At 50.5% G+C, this 22,735-nt stretch overlaps 1 long non-coding RNA gene across 1 annotated transcript; it reads right to left on the bottom strand.

Moving 5' to 3' along the window:
- Positions 1–15,593: 15,593 nt before the first annotated feature.
- Positions 15,594–20,529, bottom strand: LOC118089038 (uncharacterized). Its single transcript, XR_004693077.3, has 3 exons — positions 20,090–20,529; positions 17,061–17,152; positions 15,594–16,124 (listed from the first exon to the last, which is right to left on the bottom strand). It is a non-coding gene; the product is annotated as an uncharacterized LOC118089038 (long non-coding RNA).
- Positions 20,530–22,735: the final 2,206 nt, after the last annotated feature.

Raw genomic sequence — 22,735 nt, 5'->3', positions numbered from 1 at the left:
CGAGCTGTGACTTCCCTCCCTCCCTCCATCCGGTTTTCTTATTCACTCCTAACTTGCAGTTCTTTGTTACCCTTACTTTAGTCAGTTCATAGGATTTATTTCAGTCCTGCGAGTGTCTTTAAACTTCTACAGTTCTTCTCCATATAATCCACAAATTTACTCCAGTCTTTTCGGAACCTTGTCTCTCCCTGGTTTCAGATCTTGCTAGTCAGTCTTGCTAAGTCCGCATAGTCCATCATTTTCATCTGCCACTCATCAATCGTTGGTAACTCCTGGGTTTTCCATTTTTGGGCTAACAATGTCCTAGCCGCGGTTGTTGCATGCATAAACAATACTTGATCTTCTTTTACAATCTCCTCTCCTATAATTCCTAATAAAAACGCCTCTGGTTTTTTGGGGAAAGTATATTTAAAAATCTTTTTCAATTCATTATATATCATTTCCCAAAATCTTTTGACTTTGTCGCATGTCCACCACATATGATAAAACTCACCATCTTTCTCCTTACATTTCCAGCATAATTTACTACTCATTCTATACATCTTAGCCAATTTTACTGGTGTTAAATACCATCTATACATCATCTTCAGAACGTTTTCTTTCAGGGCAGTACATGCTGTAAACTTCAATGTTTGATTCCACAATTTCAACCACGCGTCATATTCAATATTATGCCCAAAATCTTTTGCCCATTTTATCATCACATCATTTGTCAGTTCATCTTTCATATACCATTCCAACAACAAATCATACATTTTTGACAGTAATTTAGTTCTGCCTTCCAACAATTCTATTTGAAATTTGGACCTTTTATCCTCAAAACCTGACAAGCAGGAAACTTCTAGACGCAGGTGAAGAAGAAGTGTGGCTGAGTCCCCGTCTCCACCTGATCCTCAGAGGCACCTTAGTCTCTAAAGGATTGCAAGGAAGGAGGGTAGAATGCGTTTCACTATCCTGGTGCATAGTCCCTGGGACTCTACTTTCCTCCTTCCTGCCTGCAACTAACCCATTTAAAAAGCCATCGAAGCCGCTGGTCCTTGCTTTCTCTTTCGGCAGAGGATTGCGTAAACAGATTAGATGTTGCATGGCAAAATCCTCTGGCAATCTGCTTCGCTCTGCCTCACCTTGAGGCCAGATTATTTTTTTGTGAGCAATCCAGGTCTTTCTGTGCCTGTTCCGGTGGCCATGCGCTCCCTCCAGCATCAGAGGCAGTAAACACAGCCAAGCGGTGGTTTCTCTGGAGAGCCCTCCTCATGCACACAGGCCCTTCTCCCGCACAATTGAGGAGCCGGTTCTCCTAGCAAATGCCTTTCCAAATCCTGTCCTTTCTTCTCCTCTGAGTGAAGTGTCTAGAAGTGCTTGGTAATCTTTTCCCCCTTCTTCCTTGATGTCTGAGTGCCGTTCCTGCCTTTCTGTGACATCAGCAAATGTTTTGCAGTTTTCTCTTCTTCCCTCTCTTCCTCCATTTCCCCCAAAGGGTGGGTGGGAGCTGCTCAGTCAGGTAATCCGCCCCCCCCCCCAGCAATCTTCAGTGGACTCTTTGATTCCCCTGGGATTCAAAGAGGAGGACTTTGGGGGAGACAAACCCCTCCTCCTCCTCCATCCTCTTTCGCTGGCCAGGGCCGTCAGCAACCTGTTTCTTTCTTTCTTTCTTTCTTTCTTTCTTTCTTTCTTTCTTTCTTTCTTTCTTTCTTTCTTTCTTTCTTTCTTTCTTTCTTTCTTTCTTTCTTTCTTTGTCACCCTCTCATAAAATATCAGGGCAGCCAGAGTAGAGCAATATTAAAAATGTAATTTTGCTTAGAGGATGGCTTGAACTTTAAAACCATGCTTTCTAATGAAGACGATTCTCCACAGGTCCCTCCAAAACCAGTTTCAGGTATGCTTCTGTGCTCGGGCTGTTACAAAAAGATTTGGTGTCTTTATAAAGCATCTGCAAGCATTTGGGGTAGGGGCCCTACTGACATTTTCTATATCAAAGAGGCCCCGACCCCCAAGTTAATTTGGTGGTGGAAGTTGGTTAAAACAAGGAAATGTCTTGTGCCCTGCGGACTCCCTTGGGAGGTGGTGGCCTCTCCTTCCTTGGGGGTTTTTAAGCAGAGCTTGGGTGGCCATCAGTCATGATGGATTCTTTAACTCTGATTCCTGCATTGCAGGGGATTGGACTAGATGACCCTTGGGGGCCCTTCCAGCTCTACAATTTTATGTTTCTAAGCTATAAAGAAATGGCCTTGTCATGATTCAGTAGCATCGTCTTAGGAGTTTGATCTTTCTGCAGGTCGAAAAGTCTTCCTTCTTTGCTTGCACTAACTGAAGAATTTTAAATGCCAGCTCAGGGCAGCCAGGAATTAACTCCTCCAGTTCAGAAAAATGGAAAAATGGCTGGAGAGGCAGAATCTATTCTTGTGCAGCAAATATCACAGAGACTCCTTGCTCATTTCCAGCCACCTTGGATAGCTCCTCCTTGGGAACTCAGACCTGTGGTTTTCTTGTAAGTGGCCTTTCCTGGCTAGGAAAATTACGCAGACCAACCAGACTCTCGGGAAGCGCATTCAAACTTGCCTCTTTCTGCGACCCTTCTGAAATCTTTATCTCAGTTGCCTGCCTTGCATTTGAATTGATTTTATGCATGTGCTGCTATTTCAAACCATTTTATAACTAGTTACAGGTAGGTAGCCGTGTTGGTCTGAGTCGAAACAAAATAAAAAAATTCCTTCAGTAGCACCTTAAAGACCAACTAAGTTTTTATTTTGGTATGAGCTTTCGTGTGCATGCACACTTTGTCAGATACACTGAAACAGAATCCACCAGACCCTTATGTATATTCAGAGGGTGGGGTGATGGGAATGGGTGATGGGCTGACAGGAGTGGTAAACCTGTTGATGACTGTTAATGACTGCAATTGGTTTTGCGGGGGGGGGGGAGCAAGGGCTGAGGTGCTAAGGAAAGCTTGATCAAATTTCAGTCTGTTTCTGAAAATTTTCTGTAATAAAACAGCTGCTTTGAGATCTTGTATAGAATGAGAACCTGCTGCAAGACAGACCCAAAAAATAAAATAACAGAACACCACTAGTTATCACAGCTGTTTTATTACAGAAAAATTTCAGAAACAGGCTGGAAAGAGAAGTTGCTGAATTGCAACTCATTAGCAAGCTTAAAACCATGGAGCCACCTGGAATGAACAAAGACATAGGATTCTTATCTCATTATACATGATCAAGTCGTTAACAGTCATCAACACCCTCTGAATATACATAAGGGTTTGGTGGATTCTGTTTCAGTGTATCTGAAGAAGTGTGCATGCACACGAAAGCTCATACCAAGATAAAAACTTAGTTGGTCTTTAAGGTGCTACTGAAGGAATTTTTTCATTTTTATAACTGTTTCCTCAGCTTGCTTATATATACGTGATTGTTCTAACTATGTTTATATATGTATTTGTTTTATATATGCTATTCTACTGTAAATCACTTCAGGGTGACTCATGGGAACATAGCAATAGCCTGCTGGATCAGGCCAATGGCCCACAAAAAGTTCTCACATTAGCCTGTGGGAAACCAGCAAGCCTGTTTGAGGCACAAGAGCCCTCTCCAGTTGTTGCTCCCCATTATCTGGCATTCAGAGGTAGACTATCTCTGAGCATGGGGGTTCTGTTATCACAATAGACAGTCATAAGACGAGTCCTGCAGGTGGATCAGGACCATGGCCTCTCTGGTGCAGCTCCCTGTTCTCACAGGGGCCAACCTGATGCCGCAAAGGGAAACCCACAGGCAGAAGCTGAGCCCAAGAGCCACTCAGATTCAGAAGCATTCCTCCTCCAACTGTGGAGGCAGAGCAGGGCAGAGCCAGTATGGCTAGGAGCCTCCATTAGCTTCTCCTTGATGAGAAGTGATTCATAAATGCAGTAAGAATCATAAGAATAACGCTAACCAGCAGATGTTCAATGGTAGGGGTGTAATGTTCAAGTTAGAGGTTTAATGCACATAACAGGCTGTGTTTGAATGCATTGTATTGACAATGCTGTAGTGAGAAGTTTACCTTCGGCAAAATGGTCAAAGGCTTGGAAACAATGCCTTATGAGGAACGGCTTTAGGAAGCTGGGTATGTTTAGCCTGGAGAAGAGAAGGTTAAGGGGTGATATGATAGCCATGTTCAAATATATAAAAGGATGTCATATAGAGGAGGGAGAAAGGTTTTTTTCTGCTGCTCCAGAGAAGAGGACACGGAGCAAGGGATTCAAACTACAAGAAAGAAGATTCCACCTAAACATTAGGAAGAACTTCCTGACAGTCAGAGCTGTTCGACAGTGGAATTTGCTGCCAAGGAGTGTGGGGGAGTCTCCTTCTTTGGAGGTCTTTAAGCAGAGGTTTGACAGCCATATGTCAAGAATGCTTTGATGGTGTTTCCTGCTTGGCAGGGGGTTGGACTGGATGGCCCTTGTGGTCTCTTCCAACTCTATGATTCCACTCTGGCAAAAGAGTCAAGGAAGGCATATATTTTGACATTAGATTGAGCTCTCTGATGACTCAACTCTGAAAGCAGAGCTGCCTAGTGGTCACAGCAGGAAGCTGAAACCTGAGGAGCCTCTGTGTGTGCTTGTTGGAGATGGCTACTAACAGCCAGGAGCTGAGACTGCATAGAATCAGAGAACTGTTGAGTTGGAGGGGACCCCCAAGGGTCCTCTAGTCCAACCCCCTGCGGTGCAGGAATCTCAGCTCAAACATCTCTGACAGGTGGTCATCCAACCTCGGCTTAAAAACCTCCAAGGAAGGAGAGTCCACCACCTCTCCAGGGAGACAGCTCCACTAAACAGCTCTTATGGTGAGAAATTTCTTCTTGATGCAGAGATGAACAGCTTAGGCTCTCTCTCTGGGATGGGGCTGTATTTAGGTTGGATGAGGCCCTAAGCTATTGAAGGTAATGGAGCCCTTTATATGTCCAGCTGCCCTTTGTCAACAACAAATTGTCGCTGGTTTTTGTGTTGAATTTATGCTATATGTGGTCATTTATGGACCTAATAGGAGCTAAAGCCATTTTATTTGTTATTTATCATATATTTTGGAAATGTACATTCAGGGTTTTTTTTCCTTTAATTTTTTTCGGGGGCCCCAAGAGAGTGGGGCCCTAAGGTAGAGCTTGTTCAGCTTATACAGAACGTAAATCCGGCACTGCTCTGGGACCAGAGAGGGGAAAGTTTACTGGACTGCATAGAGGACTGCACCCCTTGGCTTCCTTGCAATGTGTTTGTCATAATGTTCCTAACGCTCCTAGACTTTTCCAGTCCAGGGCCGTCGTCCCCAAGCCACCACTCAGTCACAGACTCACCCCCCCCCCAGTCCCTTCTCCGAGGGCAAGCTGGGTTCCGGTAAGGCAGACGGTGCACGGCAAGGGCAAAACACAAGCGGAATCCTCCCAACCTGCGGGTATTGCTGCCACCAGGGCCCCTCCTCAAAGGTGCCCACCAAACACTTCACAAACTGGTAGAGTGGTTTTGCGGAGGCACTGAGTTTAGCTCAGGTAGCAAGGACGAGTAAACCCCAACACAAAATGCGCTTAAAGATTTATTAACTAAAAAGGTTAACAACCAAAAGTTACAGAAAAGTAAAACATAAAACAGTTCTCATTCAACAAGAAAGGTTACAAACAAAACAACAAACTTACTGACTAAATAATTAGCTTCACCTTAGCTGGAAAGTTCTTAGCTGCAAGGTCTCCTCACAGGCAGAGCGCAGCTTGGGTAAAGATTCACTTAGCAAGCCTTTTGCCCAAGGCAGTCAGTAACTGGACAAAGCAGAGTCCTGGCAAGGGCAGCATGCCAAGGCCAGTCCCGCGTGCTTCGACCACAAACAAAGGGACACTTTCACCTTTATACTTTAATCTTTCACCTTCTTGGGCTCCTTGATCACTGCAGATGGTGACAGCAGTCACGAAATTAAAAGACGCCTGCTTCTTGGGAGAAAAGCAATGACAAACCTAGACAGCATCTTAAAAAGCAGAGACATCACCTTGCCGACAAAGGTCCGTATAGTTAAAGCTATGGTTTTCCCAGTAGTGATGTATGGAAGTGAGAGCTGGACCATAAAGAAGGCTGATCGCCGAAGAATTGATGCTTTTGAATTATGGTGCTGGAGGAGACTCTTGAGAGTCCCATGGACTGCAAGAAGATCAAACCTATCCATTCTGAAGGAAATCAGCCCTGAGTGCTCACTGGAAGGACAGATCCTGAAGCTGAGGCTCCAATACTTTGGCCACCTCATGAGAAGAGAAGAATCCTTGGAAAAGACCCTGATGTTGGGAAAGATTGAGGGCACTAGGAGAAGGGGACGACAGAGGACAAGATGGTTGGACAGTGTTATCGAGGCTACGAACATGAGTTTGACCAAACTGCGGGAGGCAGTGCAAGACAGGAGTGCCTGGCGTGCTATGGTCCATGGGGTCACAAAGAGTCGGACACGACTAAACGACTAAACAACAACAACAAACAACAACTTTAATCTCGCCTCAGGGTGTGATAGTGACCCACGAGGGGAGAAAGGCACACATCCAATCAATAATTAGCTTGTGTTTGAATCAACCCATCAGGATTAAGCTGACCGTTAGAGATGACAGTCAAAAGAGACGATCTCCAGGTCTCAGGTGATTTACATTACAACCGGGTCTCAAGTCTTTGACTCCCCCATGTGAAGGCAATAACTTCCCTTATCAGGTTTTCTCACTCTAAACAAATTGGTTCCCCAGCTGTAACTCTCAGCAATTAGCACTAAGATCAAGGAAAGGGTGTAAGATACTGTTTCCTTTCCCAGGCTGGGCTTTCCCAGGGTAGAAAGGTCATGTTCCCAGCTAAGCCTCCCCCAAAATCCTTTGCAGATTTCCCAACATTCATTGCACGAGAGCAAGAGTCTCTACCACATTATGACAGTGTTACATTGTAATATTTCTCTAATTGTACCTAGTGCCAGTGTTACAGAGGTTGGGCGACACTCTCAGCAAGATGCCAGGGGGTCCCAGTGATTTCCCAGGGTGGGTGTCCCTTTGGGGAGAGTGAGACAGGACAGAGACTACCGTGACATTAAGATCTATGGGTCATTCACATCTAGACAACCTGAGCCTAGGATGGAGAGGCGCCCAGCTGCATGACATCTCCAGAACGCTGGTCCTGGCTTCTCTCAGAGCTGCAGCCAGCTTGGGTCCAGGCCGCCAGCCTGCTCTGGGTGGCAGCCTCTCCAGCCAGCAGCCAAGATGGCTCCAACCCAGGCCCGGCACGTTCATTTAGGCGAACTAGGCAGCTGCCTAGGGTGCCAAAATGGCGGGGGCGCTGGCCAGCATGCCCACCGCACCCCGGTGCTGCTTGAGGCTGCCTCCACTGCGCCTGTTACCTGTTGAGCGGCTTCAGGCTGCTATCCTGAGGCACGCACGTGCCTCTGGAGAGCGGCCTGAAGCCGCTCAACAGCTGACAGGTGCGGTGGAGGCGGCCCCAGGCTTGAGCTCCCCGCGTTAAGCTCTGGAGGTGTGTGGGGAGCGCAAGCCTGGGGCCACCTCGCCGCGCCTCTCAGCTGTTTTTTATTATATTTTTTATTTTTATTTTTCTACTTTTTATTTTCTTTTTTCATTTATTTTATTTTTTATTAATTTGGGGGGGGGGAGCGCCAGAAGGTGATCTAGCCTAGGTCGCAAAAAACCCTAGAACTGGCCCTGCTCCAACCTCATGGTCTCCCTTCCTCCTTTCCCAAAAAACCTCTGCTCAAAAGGACAACATTATTCCTGTGTGACCTCACTCCAGTTACCTGGCATGAGCCATGGGGGGGGGGGGAAGGAAAGTTCTTTGCATTGTCAATGGCCCTTAATGGCTCTGGATTGTCTGCTAATGGCTCTGTACTTAGCTAGGCGGCCAAGGTAATCTTGCTTTGTACTACAGGAGGGTTCTTTCCCCCCTCCCCCCCCAAGCAATTCCAGGCCAGGAAGTTGGTTCGGCCTGCCTTTTTCACTGCTAAGGTGAAGACTTCAAACAATGGTTAAATTCTAAAAAATTATGGGTGTTCTTGATTTTGGCACCCGCAAGAGACAACATTACACTCCCTCAAAAAGCGCACATCTGTCTCAGGTGTGCAAAATAACAAAAATGTATTAGAATGCACATCATAAAAAACTGCACACAGTAGCAAACTCGACACAGACACCGCCACTGCTCATCCCTTTCAAGCAAGGCTCCATCCCAGCAGGGTCTCTGGAGGCCGCCCTCCTCCTCCTGCAATTCTGCATTTCCAAACAGCTTTCAAACACACACAAGGATTAGCTGAGCAATTCTTTAAAAACCCTTAAAACAGTTTCTCTGTTTTACACCAGCATGCAAGCAAAGGAAAGACAACACAGCATTTCAAAACCATTGTTGAGCTTGCAGGATGACTCTCTTTGCAAATCTGTTCTCAGTCCCAAGTGCAGACACTCCTGCAGCAAGTAGCCTGTTTGGGGTTTTTATCGTGCTCTAAGTTCCAGTAGTTTACACAGCTACACTCTGCAAGTTCTGGTTTGCAGCAGCTCCAGAGGTTCACCACCTGGGGTGTCTTCCTGCAACAGTCTCCAGCTGTCTTCAAATCCTGGCATAGCAGCACTTCCTTCTTTAGCTTTATGGCAGGCATGTCCACAGTCCGTTTTGGGGGCCTAACCACGTGGCAGTTTATTTATTCGGGTCAAATCCTTAAAAAAACTCAACAACTTTGGGGTGAAATTGTAAAAAAAAAAAAAAAAAAAGCTCAACACTTCAATCCTAAAAAAAAACACCTCAACAACTTTGGTCGGCCCTCACACATGTTCACTTCATCAAATCTCAAAGCCCTCTTTGAAAAAAGTTTGGGCACCACTGTTTTATGGTCACAAGTACCAGCTTCCCCCAGTGTCCAACCCCAGTGGGCTCTACCCCTTTTTGGTACAATATGTCCCCCCCCAACTCCAACCTCCCATGGAGGACTGGGAAAAAGGCCTTCCAAGTGGTGTTGCATGGGGGGCCCAGTTTCCCAGTGGGGACAAGCAGGCGAGTTGATTTCCCACTCACACAATCGTAATGTCTGGAATCTGAATCATCCCTTTACAAAATCCTCAGCTGTTCCGGGCTCTGCCGCTGCAATGCCACCGCCCCTCTGCTCGGGGTAGTTGCACTTCTGGGCCTCTGGCAGAGAGAATTCATTGCTACCTCAAGTCCAGATCAGAGATTCTGCTGAGCCACTCTAACATGTGGTCTGCTAGATGTGTGATTCAGCAGCCGTAGAGAGATGGGCAGATTTGAGGCTTGTGAAATCTGGAAGCCAACCAAGTCCATCTGCCTGAACCAGGTGGAAAATACTGGCTTAGCCAGGCAGGCAGAAGGCAAAGAATTAAGGAAGGTGCTGCTCTCAGAGCATATGCTCAAGCCAAGCATTTGTGATTACCGTTCCATGCCTTTTCACAGGAAAACGCACTCCTGGTTTCCTCCAAATGCATTCTTTTCCAGCAACTTCATTTAGAGCGTGGGGCAGGAAGCTTTTTCTGGTGCTCCAACAGCTGGGAGTCCGAAGCCCTTCCTGTGGCCAGAGATCTGCCAGGACATTCCAAATCTCCCAGTTCTGCTCACTCCTGGTGCAGGAGGAAACTGGCTTATGTCTTAGAATCATAGAATCCTAGAATCCTAGAGTTGGAAGAGACCACAAGGGCCATCCAGTCTAACCCCCTGCCAAGCAGGAAACTCCGAAGTAAACAAAAAATTACAAGAACTCGGGCCAGAAAGGATAATTTCAAAAATTCTTCACAAAGTTTTATTCAGGATAACTTCCAGTGAGCATCAACATCAGGACAAGGCCCTGTTTCGATGATTCTTCATCAGCGAGGTTTCTCAGGTCTAAGTGTACCAAGTATGTTTGTCTTAGAATCATAGAATCATAGAATCCTAGAGTTGGAAGAGACCACAAGGGCCATCCAGTCTAACCCCCTGCCAAGCAGGAAACTCCATCAAAGCATTCTTGACATATGGCTGTCAAGCCTCTGCTTAAAGACCTCCAAAGAAGGAGACTCCACCACACTCCTTGGCAGCAAATTCCACTGTCGAACAGCTTTTACTGTCAGGAAGTTCTTCCTAATGTTTAGGTGGAATCGTCTTTCTTGAAGTTTGAATCCATTGCTCCATGTCCGCTTCTCTTGGACCTTATTTAGATGAGACTGGCATTGGGCACTACACCCCAAGAAGAAGGGACGCCCGGGGGGGGGGGCTGGGAAGGAAGCCGGCACCCTGTTTCCCTGGCTTTTAAAGAGGACTGGAAAAATCCATGGAGGAGCTGGTGGCTGACCATGGCTACCAGCCAAGATGGTTGCCCTCTGACTCCACGGTCAGAGGCAGCAATGCTTCTGAAGGCCAGTTGCTGGAAATCCTGCTTGTGGGTTTCCCTTGGGGCATCTGCCTGGTCACAATGAGAACAAGATGCTGGGCTGGGTGGGCCATGGACCTGACCTGACCCAACAGGCACTTCTGAAAACAGGGGGCCAGCCTCTGCTTTGGGACTTGCATTTGGGATCTGCCAGTGCATTTCTGTCCCTGTCTCTTCTCAAAGATTTTGCAGGCAGCTACCTCCTGAATTCCCCTACAGAACCTCCTGCAAGTTCCAGGGATATTTTCCATTCTGGGAGCCACTTTTGCACATTTCCCTCTGTGGAGCAAAACCTCGCAGTGCAATTAACAGTAGGGGATGATTGCAGAGTGAGCAGCACGGCTCCGCGTTGCTCAGGCTCTCTTTGTAGTCCAAGGTCGCCGGCTTCTGCCAAGGACTCAGCCCCTTGTTCAGGTGTGAGGGGGGCTCTGGAACCAGGCAGAGAGCTGCCTTGTGCAGAGAGCCATTGGCCTTGCAGTTCACGCTGCTCCCCAGGCAGGCAAGAAGGGTCTCGGGGTGACTTCACTCCCCCCCCCCGCACTTTGTCATCTGCTCCCTTCATTGGGAAGGATTCTGAAAACTTCCTGCACAGGCAGAGTTTGCTGGCTTGGCAGCAGCAGCCCTCCTGCTCAGTGGCTCCAATGATCTGACACACCGACCGTATTCCAAGCTCTGCCACTGCCTGTTCCTTCCTTTATCAGCCAAGGGCTGATTGGCTTTTTCCTCCAGCTGCCCTGCAGTGCTTCTGGCTGCATCTTTGGGACAGAAAATCTTCAGAGGTCAACGGGGGGGGGCTTCATTGCACCCCCAGCAGGAGTTATGTCTGGGTTCCATGTGTGGCATGTATGAGGCGGAAGGACCATCTCCCCGACTCCAATTATTCTTGGACCACAAGCTGAACATGACTCCACAGTGTGATGCAGCAGCAAAAAAGCTAATGAAATTCTGGGCTGCATCACAGAAGTCTAGTTTCCAGATCAAGGGTAGTCCTAGTTCTACACTATTCTGCCTGGAGTCCAGTGTCCAGTTCTGAGCACCACAATTTAAGAAGGAACGCTTGAAAGAGCTGGGTATGGTTTGCCTGGAAAAGAGGAGACTGAGAGGGAACAGGAGAGGCATCTTCAAATATCCCAAGGACTGTCACAGGAAGGAGGGAGCAAGCTTGTTTTCTCCTGCTCTGCGGGATAGGACTTGAACCAATGGATTCAAGTTACAAGAAAGGACATTCTGGCTAAACATCAGGAATAACTTCCCATCAGTAAGAGCTGTTTGACCATGGGATGGAAGGTGGTGGCCTCTCCTTCCTTGGAGGTTTTTAAGCAGAGGTTGGATGGCCATCTGTCATGGATGCTTGAGCTGAGATTCCTGCATTGCAGGAGGTTGGACTGGATGACCCTCAGGGTCCCTTCCAACTCTACAATTCTACAATACCAAGATTCTATGATTCAGGGACACAGCTTCATGGATACTGAGGCCGCAGTCCTACAGCACCCACTCACTGAAGTCAACGGGATCTGCTTCTGCGTTGACGTTTGTGGGCCACCATCTGCCTTGGCTTCCAAGCCTCTGCTCCTCCCGGCTCCTCCTTACCCAGGAGTGTCTCCTTTGCAACTCCACCCTGCAGAGTCCCTTGCTGGCAGCCCCACTTCTGGGGCAGCACAACCTCTGTGGTGTGGTGTGCATGTTTGGGCTGTTGTTGTTGTTGTTGTTGTGACAAGAGGAGACGTCCTTTCCTCCTGAGCCTGTGGATCCTTGGTGGCTTCTGCTTGACCCTGGGGTCCTCCTCGCTTGCTTCTGGCACCATCTGCGAGGGATGCTCCCGTTCCTGAATTGTAGCGGGGTTGGACTAGATGACACTTGGGGTCCCTTCCAATTCTACAAATCTAGGAGTCTGTGATTCCAGCAAACATCCAGAAGGTCCTTTGCTAGAAACCTGCAGGCGTGCTGCTGCTTCCCCACTGCTGCCCTTTCCCGGTCTGACGCTGGGGCCCTGCAGCAAAGCCCTTTGCGGTGCAGGACGACACGGCTTCCTCACCAGCCGCTTCAGCCGCCAGTCCAGCCGGGATCTGCGTGGGGTGTGAGGGGGACATGGGAACATCAGAGGAGCCTTGCTGGGTCAGGCCAAAGGGGGGCATTTAGTCCAGCATCCTGTTCTCAGAGGGGCTATTGGGGCATCCATCGCCCTCTCCTCTTCCATGAATTCTTAGAAAGCCATCTAGGTTGGCAGCCATCAGTGCCTCTGGTGGGAGGGAGTTCCATAGTTTGACTGTGTGGTGTGAACAAGGACTTGGCAGCATCTCAGCCTTCACCTCAGTCCTCAGGCAGCACAATATCTTGAACTGCCCCCCCCTCTCTCTCTCTGTGTGTGTGTGTGTGAGAGAGAGAGAGGGAGAGGGAGAGGGAGAGGGAGAGGGAGAGGGAGAATTCAATTATCTTGGTACTGGTGGGTGGGTGGAGCTTGCAAGAGCCCAGGGGCATGAGCAGCTGGGGGCGTCTTTTATTCTTTTATTGGTTGGGAACTTAAGAGCACCATGGCTGCAAACAGACTTCCTTGTGCGGCTCTTCCTACTGTTTAGCGCTTGATAGTCACCTGTCAGTCCTTCTGCAAGACAGCTCATTTATAGCGCTGTTCTGCCGGCAGGATGAAGAGGTTGAGGGCCTGTGACTGACAGCAGGATGAGTCCCTCCCATTAAGCCTCTCTGCTTGAAGGATTCCCAAATGCCAGGAGGAGGAGGAGCACAGAAAAGGCTGCAAGCCAGAAACCCCCAGTGCAACCCCCCACCCCGGTCTTGACCATTGTTGGCGGGGGGGGGATGGACGACGACGACCCTGAGCAGGTGGCTTGAGCGCTCTGAACCAGTCAATGGGTCCAGCAGGGGAGGGAGAAGAGGTTGGAGGGTTTCAGGCAGGACCCCAAACAATGGATTCAAATGTCAGGAAAGGAGATTCCAGTGAAACATCAGGAAGAACTTCCTGAGAGTAAGAGGTTTTTGGCAGTGGAAGGGTCTCCCTGGGGAGGTGGTGGACTCTCCTTCCTGGGGGGGGGGGGTTAAGCAGAGGTCTGGTGGCCATCAGTCAGGGATGCTTTAGCTGAGATTCCTGGATTTCAGGGGGTTGGACTAGATGACCCTCGGGAACCCTCCCAACTTTCCCATTCCATGATTCTGTGAAGGGCCTTTTACTCTGGTGTCTGGACTAGTCCTTGATGGGCTTCTTGAGCTCTTCAGAGTCCCACCAGTGGCTCCCTCACCACCTCCAATCCTTCATGTCTCTTCTGCTGCACAAACCCTCCTGAGCGGGACTTCCATTTAGAGTATCTATGACTCAGATCAAGGTTAATCCTGGGTAATCTGATGGGTGATTGATGGCTTTACCATCAATCTGCTTTGCAGCTCTGGGGCTCCAAAGCCTCCAAGGGCCATTTGTGCATCCCAGCTGGCCGGGGCTCATGACTCTCTGGGTGCTGCCCCCTTCCCCATTTCCCCACTGTGCCAGACCTGAGTGGGGGCTTCTAGCTCAAGGGGGGGGCGCAGAGCCCAGAGAGCCTTGGAGGGTCTGAGGATGGAGCCCAGTGCAAACACTGCCTCTTCACCAGAGGGGCCACAAACTCCTCAGCGATGCTCAGAGTCTCTCTGGAAGATGCGTGGTTCCTTTGGGGGAGCCGCATGGATGGGCACATCCTTAAATTGGGCCTCTTGTGTCTGGCCCAGAATATTCTCCTGGCCAGCTTCAGAAGCAGCAGCAAGTTGCTCTGAAGGCCCTGCTTCCAGCCCCTTTCCCCACCCGGCTGCGTCTGAGCATCGATCCCGGCGCATTTAAGGGTGAACCTTAATCCATAGGGAGAGAGGGAGGGAGATCAAGTTCACCTAACAACGCAAGAGGCCTGCTGGATCAGGCCAAAGGATGCCCCTCAAGTCTGGCATCGTCTGGCATCATCTTCTCTCGGCAGCCGACCAGGTGTCCCCCAAGGGAAACCCGGAAGCAGGACTCTTCCCCACCTGAGATTCTCTCTGCTGCAGGGGGGGGGCACCTCAGGTTCAGGAGCCTCCAGGCCTCCCTCCCTGGCCCTCGGGACTCTCTCCTGGACATGGACACCCCCCTCCCTGCTCCCTCCCTGAGTGTTTTTGGCTGGGGGGGGGGGGAAATTGTGTCCTTGCACTCTGGCTTGCCTGGATGGAGGGCAGGGAGAGGTGTCTCCGTGTGTGCATGGAACTATCCTCTTGCATAAAAGTCAAAGTAGCATACATTGGCATGCGGCCCCTGGAACATTGCCCAGAAGGAAATGTGGCCCCTGGGTGGAAAATCTCTTAACCCCCCCCCACCAACCCGGCTCTGTTGGAAGTTTTTCCCTTGCTTTGTATCTCTTGGGGAGTTGCAGAATTCCATGATGGCTGTATTCTCCCCTTGCATTGCAGACGTCATATTGCATTTTGATGGTGCGAGTGGCTTTGGCTGGAGAAGCACTCAGGAAGGTGGCCTGAATAGAAGCGAAATAAATAATAGCTCTTAATACAAGAGAGGCGCTATGCTGCGACTGGGTTAGAGAGGGTGTGCCAGGAGACACTTTGATTAAATGACAAATCGGGCGGCAGGACAGGAATTTGCAGGTTGACACATCCTGGACGCAACCTCCACCCGGGGTCCCCTTCCAGGTCTGCACTGCTAGAGCTCTATGAGTGTCAGCCCCCCCCCCCCGCTCTGGCTGGAAGAATCTCAAACTGCCTGAATCGCTCTGTGGAGACCACCAGGCACTTCTCACTTCTCTCTCCAACTCCTTCCATCCATCCCCACAGCTGACAAGGAGCTCTTCCTGCCTTCCATCACTTGCTGGGGGTCCGCTGGGCTTCATCCTTCCCTTCCAATTCTCTCTCTCTCTCTCTCTCTCTCTCTCTCTCTCTCTCTCTCTCTCTCTCTCTCTCTCTCTCTCTCGTTCAGGGATTCCTTTTTCCTGGCATTGGCTTGATGAAACCAGCTGCTGCCTGCTAATCTTTCCTCCTCCTCCTCCAGGTTTCCTTTCCCTCCCTGGCCCCGGAATCAGCAAACTGCGGAACCAGGAGGAGGTGGGTGGTGCCCACCCCTCCACTGCCGCCCCCCCCCGCTTTGCATATCTGTTATTGCAGATATTAATATTGTGCTATTTGAAGCAACTGGATGCCTAAAAACTGACTCTGTTTGGACATGGAGCATTGTCCAGACCCATGAGATATTATTCAGCAGCTTCACTTGCAGAACTTTCTTCAAAACAAAACAAAAATATCAAATGATACATCGAAACAATTCCATGAGACATGTTGTTGTTGTTGTTGTTGTTGTTGTTGTTGTTGTTTAGTCGTGTCCGACTCTTCGTGACCCCATGGACCAGAGCACGCCAGGCACTCCTGTCTCGCACTGCCTCCCGCAGTTTGGTCAAACTCATGTTGGTAGCTTCGAGAACACTGTCCAACCATCTCGTCCTCTGTCGTCCCCTTCTCCTAGTGCCCTCAATCTTTCCCAACATCAGGGTCTTTTCCAGGGAGTCTTCTCTTCTCATGAGGTGGCCAAAGTCTTGGAGCCTCAGCTTCACAATCTGTCCATGAGACATATACCCGTCCAAGACACAGGCTCAACATCTTACAAAATATGAAATAATTCCAACAGACCAAGAAGCAGAGCTCTGTCTCCGACCACAGCCTGGATTCCAGCCTGAGTCTGGGTGAACCTGGAGAGCTTCAGTTACATCCTTACTCTCCGAGAGTCTGAGAAAAAGAAACTTCCGTCACCATGCTTCCAAGATGGCTAATTTGCCATTCAATACCTTAATCCAGGCATCGGCAATGTTTTCTGCCCGTGGGCCGGAGGATTCCCACGGTCTATCGTCCGTGGGCCGGACATGGGCCCCACAGGTGCAGAAGCGATTTCCAGTGCCGCTCTGCCCATGTCCCAAACACCGGGAATGGCTTCTGCACATGTCCGCGGCTGCGCAGAAGCGATTTCCGGTGCTGGCTGCTCATTTCCAGAATGTCCGCAGCGCCAGAAATTGCTTCTGCGGCTGCATAGACGTGATTTTCGGCGCCGCTCGGCGAGTCCCCACACCGCGCTGCGCCAGTTTACCACAGTGCACGGGGGACTTGCCAAGTGGGCGGCTCGGTTCACGGGCGGCCCATGGGCTGGATAAACGGCCATGGGCCGGAGGTTGCCAATGCCTGCCTTAATCTAAGGTTAAATACTCATGTGTGAGCTAGCAGAAAACAGTGATAGTTAATTATCAACTCAGTGAAAGCTCAGAGTCCCTTAGAATACTGCAGTGTTAAACCCTTTCATCAATACATTCCCATTTCAGTGACAGTCAAATGATTAAACATCCCTCTGCAGGTGGCCCTGGTGCCAGGGATCCAGTGATGGTGATGTGCTGGATTGAGGGTACCTTGCACGGTCCCTATCCTGGGCAACCTGCTGCACCTTCCTAGCCTGGCAGGGGAGTCCCTATTTCTGCATTGCAGGGGGTTGGACTAGATGACCCTTGGGCTCTTCCAACTCTACAATTCTATGTCTGAGCCAAGATGGGTCTTCCTGGCCAAGGGCTGAGTGTTGGGCAGCTGCCCCTGAAGCCCCCTAGACCTCAGACAAGGCTGGGTGGGTCTAGCCACCTCCCCCCTCCCTCTGTCCCTCCTGGCACCATGGTGGGCCCTCACCTGCTTTGGCATGGAAGGATGGCGAGAGCTTCTTCCTCCTCCTGCTCCTCCAGTCCCCAAGTCCCAGGCCTCGCAAGGAGACGGTATCTCAGCTAAACGAGGCAAAAATGATTTAATGGAGGAGGCTAATCAAGGAGGCCAAGAGAGACTCCGCGCCACAGCTCAGATACAAGATTCAATTAAAATGCAGCCTTTGTGGGCCTCGCCATTTTAATTTTCCACAAATTAGCTTAAAAAAGGTATGGAAATGAAGATATTAGATTTTTAAAAAAGGAAAAAGGAAAAAGCAAACCCTTTGAGGATTATATTAGCAATTCCCCTCTTTCAAACCAGCACATGGCCCTGATTCTCTCCCCTGCAGCGGAGAAGCCGTCTCCCCTCTTCTCTTCAAAGGGAGGAAGGTGGTCTCAGGTCAGGGCTGTGGAGAGGCAGCGGGGGGGGGGCTTAGATTAAGACCTGGCAGAGACCCGGGTTCAAATCCCCACTCATGGGTCAGTTGCTGCCTCTCAGACTAATCGACCTGGGGATTAATTGAGGAGAGAGGTGGGGGACTTCCCTTTTCCTCACAACTTTGGAAATTCACCCCAACACATGAAAGCTCAAAGGACCATATCGATATTAGCCTTTTAAGGTGCCACAAAATGTGGTGTTGGTTTTATTCTGATGAACTTTAATTAAGAAAGATGTACATTCTGGTTCGGCTGCTCTAATTGCCTGTGTCTAAACATCCCCCCAAGTCCAGCTGCTCAGCCATTAACCACGTCACAGGAGGACCATTGCTTAGCCAAAGATGCATCTCAGATGGGGTGGAGGCAGAAAACACCACCCAGAGAGATAAACTTAAAGGGGCGCAGTGGGCCTTTTATCAGGTAAAGGGGCTCCTTGGTCAGGTCACCCAGGTGTAGTTCCCTCCCAAAAAACCCTCACCTGCTACAGGTGAGGAGCTGCAGCCACCTTTTGCATCTGTGTGGGGGAGCCCACCCCTTCTAGTCAGGTTTGGATTGCCTTTTATTTCACCCCAAGGACACTGAGGTGGAGTCCAAGAGGGCAGCACCTAACCCTCCTTGAACTGTCTGGTCTGGGTTACACAGGGATCCTGGGCCAGAATTAAATTCTGATCAAACTTGAAATCTTCTAGAAATCTTCTAGAAATCTTCTAGAAATCAAAGGATCTAGTAAAGGTTGAAAGATTCACTGAGAGGTTCTCTATAATGTGAGGTAAGGCCATTTTCAAATATCTGAAGGGCTGTCAGATGGGAGGTGGAACAATCCTGTTTTCTACTGCTCCGAAGGGGAAGACTTGAACCCATGGCTTTAAGTTACAGGAAAGGACATTCCGACTAAACCTCAGGAAAAGCTTTCTGACAGTAAGCGCTGCTTGACAGTGGAACGGTCTCCCTTGGGAAGTTGTGGACTCCAAGTCCTTGGAGATGTTTAAGCAGAGGTTGGATAGCCATCTGTCTGGGATGCTTTAGCTGAGATTCCTGCACTGCAGGGGGGTGGACTGGATGACCCTCGAGGTCCCATCCAATTATACAATTCATTGATGCCATGGTTTTGTGATGGGCAAAGCAGGACACACCAACTGAGCCCCTCGCTACCCCCTCCATTATCTGGAGAAGAAGTGGGCCTTCCACATTCCCAAAAGTGTCTGGTGGCAGAAGGAGTGCTGGATGGGGGCCATTTGGGATCTGGGCTGGGCTACCTATGGTGTTTCCTGCTTGGCAGGGGGTTGGACTGGATGGCCCTTGTGGTCTCTTCCAACTCTATGATTCTATGATTCTACCTCCGGGGCCCTGTGAGGCAGGAAGGTGAAACCAGGCCGCCCGTCTCCAGGAGAGCAAGTTCCCGGCTCTTCATTATAAATGACTAAACATGAATATAAATCACAATTCAGGGTGTCAGCTGTACCAGCCAGCCTCAGCCAAACAGAAAAATAATCAGTTTATAACAAATAAATGTAATCTTTCACCGACTCCCAATTCTCAAATGTTTTTTTTTCCTACCCAGCTTACACCGGCTGGATGCTGATCAGGGCTATGGGAGGAGGAGGAGGAGGAGGACTCTGTGTCTGCCACCTCCTGGACAAAGAGAGGCCCCCCCTGGCTGGCCTGGACAGCGGGGGGGGGCAGTTGCCCCCTCCCTTCCCTTTTTGCAGGTCCCCCCTCTACAGCAGCAGCAAAACAGCTTGCTCCATCTTCCACATGGCAGCCCTTCAGCTCTTTGCAGATGGCCGTCAGATCACCCCTCCATCATTCTCTTCTAAGCATGCCCAGCTCCTTCAACCGTTCCTCATCAGGCTTGCTTTCCAGGCCCTGGATCATCCTGGTCACCCTTCTCTGCACACCTTCCAGCTTGTCCACATCCTTCTTAAACTGGAGTGTTCAGAAGATTCAACAATCTGGGCCAGCCTCTGTCAGCAACCTATAGGTGAAGGATTTCCTGCTTGGGGTATATGGCTGGAGGGCATTTGCTGGGGGGCGCAGCAGTTTGTGTGGCCAAGTCTGCACATTTCCCCTCCCAATAAACACCCCAGAACACCATTTCGAATCCTGGCTCTGATCACAGAAATGTGGAAATTCTTGGCACGTTTCCACCATTCTGAGTAGGACCTGCGCCTTCCAGGGTGCAGTTTAGGGAAGATTAATAAATTAGTAACCCAAACCCCTACAGGGCCTGAATTCACGGGGACCTGGAGAAAAAGGAGTCCAGACAAGAAGGAAGTGGGGAGAAGCCAGCCTTGGTGGGCAAAAGGCAGAGAAGCCCCCCTGAGCTCCTCGCGTTTCAAGCAAACTGGGAGGGTCTGCAAGGTCTGTCCCACTGCTGGAGACAGAGAGCTCAGCGTCCGCCTGGGTTTGCTCCACTGCCAAATTGGAAGGATTGAGGGTGGGATGGCGTGGCTGCACTATGAAGAACGGTCGCAGCGTTCGGGACTTTGTAGTTTAAAGAAAAAGAAAGTGAGAGGCAACATGATTGCAATTCGCCTGGCATGGAGAAAGGGGAGAGGGAAACATTTCTCTTCCTCTCACCTGCCACTAGAATGCCCAGACATCCAATGATGCTGAATATTGGAAGATCCAGGATGGATGTAAGAAAAGCTGTCTTCAAGCAGTTCAGAGTTAACCTACGGAACTCCCTCCCTCAGGAGGAAGGGAGGGCCACCAACTCTCGTAGATGGCTCTAAAAGAGGATCAGACAAATACATGGAGGAGCAGAGAGGGCTGTCAAGGGCTACCAGCCACAGTGGCGTAGCGTGGGATGCCAGCACCCGGAGCCACACCGAGGGGAGGGGGAGGGAGGGAAATGGAGTGCGCCTGCGCATTCAACTGCCTCATGGGGTCGACATCACCTAGGAGGTTATGGCCGTAGAGATAAGAAAAGAAGAGTCGTTCTGTTGCCGGGAAAAGTCGCTTCCTGGTTCACGTGGAGAAGTTCTTTTCAACCGAGCCCAGTGATGGAGAAGCACAGCTGTATGGAGACAGCACTGGGTGTTGAAAGTTTGTGTCCCTAACAATTTTGCGCCTGGGGCAACTGCCCCTGTGCCCCCCCATTGCCACTGACTAGCCAGGATGACTCTCCTCAGCCTGCACAGCTGGAGGGGAAGGTGCTCTTGTGTTCAAATCCTGGTTGCCAGTTTCCCATTGGGGCACCTGGTTGGCCTCTGTGAGAACAGGATGCTGGACTAGATGGGCCCTGGGCCTGATCCAGCAGCAGGCTCTTCTTGTTTCCTTCTCATCCCCTCCTGGCCTAGCGCCTTCTCCGTGGGGCAGCCCCCCCTCCACGCCCCCCCCCTGCAGCAGCTGCTCCTGACCTTCAGCTTCTCCCTGAAAAGCGCATCTCGTCTGCTCCCTCCCCGGCCCCCGCCAGCAGCTCCTGCCACTTGGAGCAGGAGTCCCATTTGTCACTGTCTCTTTTCAAGGGTTCCGTATCTTGGGAGCCACGTGGGTCACCCAGCTGTAATGCAACGGGGGTGGGGGTGGGGAGGAACTCTGGAGGAAGGAGGCAGCCTGCATGTATGCGGGGGGGGGGGCTGCCTTCCCACCCCATCCACTTCCTCCGGGCAGGGGCTGGGGTCATCCTGACCAGGCAGAAGGGTCCCAGGGGTGGGCCTTTGGACCCCTTAACCCAGGGGTCCCCAGACTTACCGGGCTTCGGGCCGGAGGGCAGGGAAGTGCGCACGCAGCGGGCCGGAGGGCGGGGGAGTGCGCGCCCGTGCGCGTGCGCACACGCACACGGTCGGGGGAAAAATCGCTGAAAATCGCTTGTGCGCATGCGTATGGGCCTCCCCCGACCCAGAAGTGCATCGGAAATGACCTCTTCTGGGTCGGGAGAGGCCCATACGCATGCGCACAAAGGATTTTCGGCGATTTTTTGCCGATTTTGAAGATCGCTGCCGCGCCGCACACTGTAAGAGCGGGCAGCGGCAGCGGGCGGCGGGGGTCGTCGCGGGCGGATTGGGAGGCCAATTGGGTCGCATCCGGCCCGGGGGCCGTAGTTTGGGGACCCCTGCCTTAACCTCTGCAGCCTCATCTCACCTAGCTTCTCTCTCCCCCACATTTGCGGCGCGAGATCAGAGGGGCAGAGGAGGCTGCCTTTTGCTGAGTCAGAACAGTGGCCCATCTCGGCCAGTGCTGCCCACATGGACTGGCAGGAGTCTCTCCCATTCTTTCCTATCTGGACCTGCTGCGGAATGAACCGGGCACCTTCTACCTGCAAGGGGCTCCACCACTGAGCTTTGGCTCTGGAAAAGGTGCAGGATGCGGAGACGTTCTCCTCCAAGGAAAGGCTGCCACAACGTTTGGGGCTTTATAGCGTGGCAGAAAATGTGTCTTTGAGGGCAGAGGGTGGTAAAATACCACGTGGAGAAAGTGATCCAGGAGAACCTCAGAGCCTGCCTGCCCTGGAAGACCCGTTGCAGGGAGAAAACCCTTCTTTCAGGGTGTTAATTTTCCCTAACAAGGGGCAGAGGGCACCTGTCGGGTAACGCTAGTGGGGCGGAGAGACCCAACCTGGCCTGATGCAGCAAGGCTTGCACAGCGCATAGTTAAACCACGGAACTCCCTCCCACAAGACACGGATGGCCACCAAAGAGGGCTAGACAAATACACAGATGGGAGGGCTATTGATGGCTACAGGCCAGGGTGACCATGCTCAGCCTCCACAGCTGGAGGCAGCAATGCATTTAATAGAATCATAGAATCATAGAGTTGGAAGAGACCACAAGGGCCATCCAGTCCAACCCCCTGCCAAGCAGGAAACACCATCAAAGCATTCCTGACAGATGGCTGTCAAGCCTCTGCTTAAAGACCTCCAAAGAAGGAGACTCCACCACACTCCTTGGCAGCAAATTCCACTGTTGAACAGCTCTTACTGTCAGGAAGTTCTTCCTAATGTTTAGGTGGAAGCTTCTTTCTTGATCCTGGTTGCCGGAATCCATTTGGATCCTGGTTGCCGGAAACCGCAGGAGGGGAGAGTAGCTCTTGTCTTGGATCTTGCATGAGGGTTTCCCATTGGACAATGTAAGGACAGGATGCGGGATGAGATTGGCCCCCCTTGGCCTGATCCAGCAGGCTCTTCTGATGTTCTCTTCTGATCTGCTCTTGATGCCCTTCTGGAAGCAAGGCTGGTTCCATCCTCTGAGCCCACAGAAGCCACCTGCTCACCCCCCAGGATGA

Source organism: Zootoca vivipara, chromosome 7, assembly GCF_965207765.1.
Source record: "Zootoca vivipara chromosome 7, rZooViv2.hap1.1, whole genome shotgun sequence".
Lineage (NCBI taxonomy): Eukaryota > Metazoa > Chordata > Lepidosauria > Squamata > Lacertidae > Zootoca > Zootoca vivipara.
This window is presented reverse-complemented; position numbering and strand designations above follow the sequence as displayed.